This window comes from Tupaia chinensis, unplaced genomic scaffold, assembly GCF_000334495.1.
Source record: "Tupaia chinensis unplaced genomic scaffold, TupChi_1.0 Scaffold149248_1, whole genome shotgun sequence".
Classification (NCBI taxonomy): domain Eukaryota; kingdom Metazoa; phylum Chordata; class Mammalia; order Scandentia; family Tupaiidae; genus Tupaia; species Tupaia belangeri.
In genome coordinates, this window is record NW_006209094.1 from 339,816 (window position 1) to 346,284 (window position 6,469).

General features: G+C 43.3%; 1 pseudogene; it reads right to left on the reverse strand.

The window, feature by feature from the left end:
- Window positions 1-5,502: 5,502 nt before the first annotated feature.
- On the reverse strand, window positions 5,503-6,415 carry LOC102470320 (mortality factor 4-like protein 2; annotated as a pseudogene).
- Window positions 6,416-6,469: the final 54 nt, after the last annotated feature.

Here is a 6,469-nt window from a genome sequence, read left to right on the forward strand (position 1 = left end):
GGCCAGAGACAGTGGGAAGAGCAGGCGGCCAAGCCGGGAAGTCCCCTGCAGCAAGTGCTGCTCTCCCCCAGGTGCCCAGGGACCTGTTGCCCTCATCCCCACCCTGAATCGGCCATGTCCGATGGCTGGGCCTTGGGCCCTGGACCAGGAAGAGGAAAAGCAAGATTGCCCCGTCCCCCTGAAGTGTACGCAGAGTGGACTTTCTTTTCTGCCTTTTTCTTTGTTTCTTGCTTGCTTTCTTTCGCTTTCTTTCTCTTTTTCTCTTCTTTTCTTTCTTTCTCTTTCTTCTTCCTCTTTCTTTCTTGTCTCTTTTTTCTTTCTTTCTATTCCTTCCCCAAAGACCATGCAGTTCAGTGATAAGCTAAACCAGTCAAAAGTCACTAAAAGAACCTAAACGTTCCATATGCCAAATGTAGTGCCCTGTTGCACTCTTTCACTCTAACATTCTCAAAGGTCGATCCTGCTGTGCACTCTAAATGACAGGAACAAACAGCTGGCACTCAGTGATCTTTCTTGGTGCCAGGCGCTCACAAGGTCTGTCCGCTCCTGCACTCAGCACAGTACAGGCAGTATCTCCCTGGATCTGCGCAAACACCTTATCAAATGTGCCTTAGTATGATCTGAATTTTGCAGATGAGTAAAATGAGAAACACGATGATAATGTCACTTGTCCTGAGCGAGAAAACTAGGAAATCACCCATAGGCAGCCAGGGCTGCCTGTCTTGAGAGCCCACCATCTTAAGCACCATCCTCCGCCTGTCAGCACACTTGGTAAGCTGAAAAGCACCTTATCCAAGTTAGGGATCTGCATCGATCTCTGAGGACTCAGAATCCATTTCATTCTCATTGCTTTTCAATCTTCTTTTCAAATACAGGTCGAATATCCCTTATCAGAAATGTTTTTGGGACCAGAAGTATCTTGAAGTTCAATTCTTTTAGATTTTGAAATATTCGAATACATATAATGAGATATCTAGGAGATGGGACCCAAGTGTAAACACAAGATTCATTTGTGTTTCATAGACACCCTATACATATAAACTGAAGGTAGTTTTATATAATGTTTTCTTATTGCAGTGTTTTGACTGTGATCCATCACATGAGGGCAGGTGTGGAATTTCTCCTTGTGGTACCATAGCACCACACGAAGTTCCACATTTCAGAGCATTCCAGATTTTGGGTTTTTGGATTAGGGATGTTCAACTTGTACATGTTGCCTACAAAACCCAAAGTGCTACACCAAATGCTATGCCTCCTGACTGGCAGGTGGTATGAGGCACAGCAACTTGTTGAATGCCCAACATGGTCTAACCACTAACAACCCCCAGAGGCCCAGACTCTTTTTTTTTTTTTTTGAGAGATTTTCGCTATAGGGCGCGTGCGCTCACCAGACAGACAGAGAGAGACAGAGAGACAGAAAGCGAGAAATCACCCCCCAGGGGGGATGGTCATGCTGCAATCCCTTCTCCTCTCGGGATCTTGGGCACGCACGCACATGCACCCGGCATGAGTTTTCAGCCACCAGGTCCGGGATGTGAACCGCGGTCGACTACGTGGGAGTCCAGCAACATAGCCATTATGCTAACTGCTGGTTCCCCAGAGGCTCAGACTCTTGAGAGTCGTTGGGCTTTATCACATAGCCTCTGGCACACATGAGTCTTAATACAGCATTAGGTGATTTGCTCCCTCTTGATCACCAGGTCCAGGAAGCATAATGTCATCAAGTGGTGGACCAGCATGACATTTGCAGTTATTGAGTTCCATTCACCCTGAGCTTTGACAGAGAACCAGAGAATAGACATCGTTCTAGGGTGGACTTCTCTGTTCTTGGGAGATGAAAGCAAGCTGCTTCTGAAAGTCTCTGTGGACTGGGAACAAAAGAGCATTTGTCAGATTAATGGCTGCATACTAGATGCCAGGGAGCTGTGTGGATTTGCTGTTGGAAAACATCACCTGGAACAGCACATCAATTTCAGTCACAATGCGGTTAATCGTACAGTTACCCACTACTCATCTCCAGGCTAACCAGACAGACGTCATCATTCCTGTATTGTTCAGGGTGCACCGTTCCCAGACGAATGCAGATTGCTTCTGCACAGTTACTCCTCCCAAATTTCTAGGAAGAGGTAATCTCTTTGTGTTACCACTTTTATTCTTCCATCCAGTCCCATCCCGACTTCTGTGCACTCCAGCCTGGGGACAATAGAAAATCGGAATGGCAAGTAGTTTCTGGCATCTAGATGCCCTATGTGGCTTCTCCATCTGTTACTTATCTAAAATAGGTTTACTTTAGCAGCTCATAGAGTACAGTAAATGGTTTAGCTAGAAGGATTTCTGAAAATAAATGTCCACTATCATGAAAGAGCTTCTATTTCCATTGTGTTATGGTGGCCAAAGTGGCTATGCATCAAACTAATGTGCTATGAAAAGAGGGACAATGTGAAAACAAAGTTCTGAGTCATGATGGACACGGGAATAGCTACACGAGTGTGTGAGGGCCAATAATGAGGGAGAAGGGCAGCACCATCCTAGATCTGCCATCTCCCACCTACCTCTTGTTTTAATGAACCTATGAAGCATGGGAATCAAAGGCCCTAGAGTGCCATAGTGCAAGTTCAGAGAGGGGAGCTCTCTTTTTAATAGATAGACATCTAGGTTGTCGAGAAGTCGTGACACATTTTTGCATAGAAAAAAACATAGAAAAATACATCATGACTTTCCTGATAACCTTGTATAAAGTGCTTCTCTGAGAGTGCAAGCTGCCTAATTTCCATCTGAAATATGAAATTTGACTTTATTATTATCAAAGATAGCCTTTCTCATGTCTCATGAAGAAATCTGGACAGCATGCCTGTTATTGTAATATTTTTAATCACATGAAGTTGTTACAATTCCAAATCAAACACTTTTCAACTCATTCTATGAAGCCAGTATGACTCTGAAGCCAAAACTAGGAAAATACAGTTTAAAAAGAGAAAAAAGAATTACAAACCAATATGCTTCAGGAATACGGATACAAAAATCCTTTGTAAGATACTGACAAATAGAATTCACAAATACATTTTAAAAATTGCAATGTGATCAAGCGGAATTTATCTCAAAGATACAAGGTTCTCTCAATATTTGAGAACCAATCAACGTAGTCCACCATAATATTAGGCAAAGGAAGCAATGGGTGTACATTAATTGATGCAGAACAAGTGTATGACAGAATCTGACATCAACTTATTTCTCTTTTCCTTTTTGTTATTTGAGAGGGCATGTCTATGTACATGAGAGTGAGAAAGAGAAATCCCTCCAACTGGGCCTGATCATATTGCAGTCCTTTTCCCTCCAATTCATCTTGTCAGGATCCTGGGATTATGCGTTGTGCCCACTGTGTTTTCCAAGCCTCTGATCAGTTGTGTAGGATCCTGCTTCCTCTGCACAGCACTTGACCATTGTGCCATAGGGCTAGTCCCAACACCAACTTATGACAAAAGCTCTCAGACAACTAGGAATAGCGGGGAAACATTTTCTCCTTGTTAAAGAACACCTATGGAAAATTCATGGCTAACATCATAGCTAATGGTGAAATCCTGGACACGTTCCTTCCAAGATTGAGAACAACGCAAGGAATATCCACTCTCACCACTCTCATTCAACACAGTACTGGCTGGGTTAGCTGAAGCAGCAAGGTAAGAGAAAGAAACAAGGGGCACACAGATTAGGACTGCAATCAAGAAAAGGTCTTGATTTGCAGATGGTTAATTTGTCTTCACAGGGACCAGCAGTTAGCGTAATGGCTATGTCACTGGACTCCCATGTAGTCGCCGGCGGTTCAAGTCCCGGACCTGGCGCGTGTGCATGCGTGCCCAAGATCCTGAGAAGAGAATGGAGGAGAAGGGATTGCGGCGTGGCCATCCCCCCCTGGGGGGTGATTTCTCACTTTCTGTCTCTCTGTCTCTCTCTGTCTGTCTGGTGAGTACATGCGCCCTATAGCAAAAAACAAACAAACAAACAAAAAACATCTCCAAAAACAGAAAAAAAAATTGTCTTCACAGAAAATCTCAAAGAATGTATAAACATGACTACCATAAGTAAAAAGTTGTCAGTTCATAGAATTCAAGATCAAACCATAAATCTCTTTATACAATTTCAAGGCTTATGATAAAATTATAAAGAGACTTCAAAAAGTATGTGGAAAAACAGAATTAAAGTACAGGTTTATTTTGGTAAATGTAGAAACGGAAATCCATGCATAGTTTTTCCATAATGTGCATTTTCAATGAACTTTTGGAAGACCCCTGTACAGTAATCAAGACTGTGGTATTGGGACCAGCAGTTAGCATAATGGCTATGTCGCTGGACTCCCATGTACTCGACCACAGTTCGAGTCCCGGACCTGGTGGCTTAAACTCACGCCGGGTGTGTGTGCATGCATGCCCAAGATCCTGAGAGGAGAACGGAGGAGAAGAGATTGCAGTGTGGCCATCCCCCCCGGGGGGGGGGTGATTTCTCATTTTCTATCTCTCTGTCTCTCTCTGTCTGTCTGGCGAGCGCATGTGCCCTATAGCAAAAACCTCTCCAAAAAAAAGAAAAAAAAAAAGACTGTGTGGTCTTGGTGAACAGAAGGACATATACATAAGGGCTTCTCATACACTTACTCTCATGTGTACATACTTGCTCTCTGTCATGCTTACACAATAAAATAAATAAACAATTTTTTTGAAATGTAGAAACAAATTTCATTTAAGATCTGAAGTACAATTCCTAAAATATCAACTTCTCCAGAAAACTGTGGCTACACAATAACGCATTGCCTCTATCTTGTTAGAACATGCATTAGACTCAAATACAAAACCCATGTAACAAACCACCATCCTTCAACAATTTGAGCAAAGATAGAATGCATAAGGAACAACATAGATGGACTTGCAGAGGATGGGCTATTTTACTTCAAGCACCATAAAAAAAAAAAAAGAGCACAAATGCATGGGTTTTCAGGTATATACATTAAGTTGAACCTTTGGCACTAGGAAATCAGGGTGTTTTGTCATGTAGCATTAACACATATTAGAAAATCCTGTAGGGTCAAAGGGATAGAACCACCAGCATTCAAGCAATGTTGTCAACGAGGCAATAAAATGTTCTACTGAATGTTTCTTCTTTTTTTTTTTTTTGGAGAGATTTTCGCTATAGGGCACGTGTGCTCGCCAGGCAGACAGAGAGAGACATAGAGACTCGGGATCTTGGGCACGCATGCACACGCGCCCGGCGTGAGTTTTAAGCCACCGGGTCCGGGACGCGAACCGTGGTCGACTACGTGGGAGTCCAGCAACATAGCCATTACGCTACCTGCTGGTTCCCCTGAATGTTTCTTCTTTGTCTAATCACTGCATACACTGGTAGCAACTTTGAAATGAGAAAAGGAGCTTGGACTCCTTTTATTTTGTGTTTAAAACAGAACAGAAAACAAACGGAAACATAAGACCTGTTATACATTAACAATTTTAAAGAACATCAATTATACAAGAAAAAGACTAAGATCAAAAGGTGTTTACAGATACCAGACATTAACAGTGAGTGGTACTCAGCAGAAGCCACTTTGTAATCACTGGCAGTAAACAGAGATTCTGAATTCTTTGCCAGATATATCAGAAAATCATGCAAATAGCCCAACAATAATGCAAGGCTCTTCTCATCAAGGGGTGTATAGGCCAACATTGCTCCAATTCTTATAAATAATCTCAGTAGGTGTGGCACTCCATAAACCTGGGACATCAGTGCATCAGGGTGAGCCAAAAGGATTTCGGCATGCTGGGGCCTCTCGAATTTGTAGAACAGCTGAGTGCCCAACATCATATCAAAGTATTCTTTTATTCCTGCCATGACCTCATTAGCCACGTATTTCTTGTTGTCGATGTTTCCCTGTGACTTCTTGCAGTTTGCATACTCTTCCAGGATTGCATGTACGTTTCTCTTTGCAGGGAGTTGGAACAGCTGCTTCTGCCTGGTCACTAAGTCCCAGTCCTCAACAAACCATGGTTTCAATTCTTCAGGAATCTTCACTTCAACCTCCATTCTATTCTTGAATGCCTCTTCACTTCAACAGTGGGGTCTGCCCTGGCCCTTTTCTCCCGAGGGGGCTGAGGTGCTTTGCTGGTACTGCCACCATCTCTGTTTCCAGGAGTCTTCTGCTTGTTCTTTCTTGTCTTCCTCACAGACCCTGAAGGGGTGTTTTCTGCAGAGCAACCCCCCATCTTCCTGGCAGAGCTGGCTCCACACTCTTCAGCTGGGGACCAGCTGTCTTCTTTCCCGAAGAGGCACCTCTCATCTTACTTCTCTGCATGTTGCTCCTAGTTGGTGTGTTGAAGTTGTCTTCGTCTGCAGATTGTTGTCCACGAGTCTGAGAACCCTGCTTTCTGGAGCTCATTCAATCCTGTTTTTATTCCACCAACAATCCTCTTTCTTCCTCTTTCAAGAATTC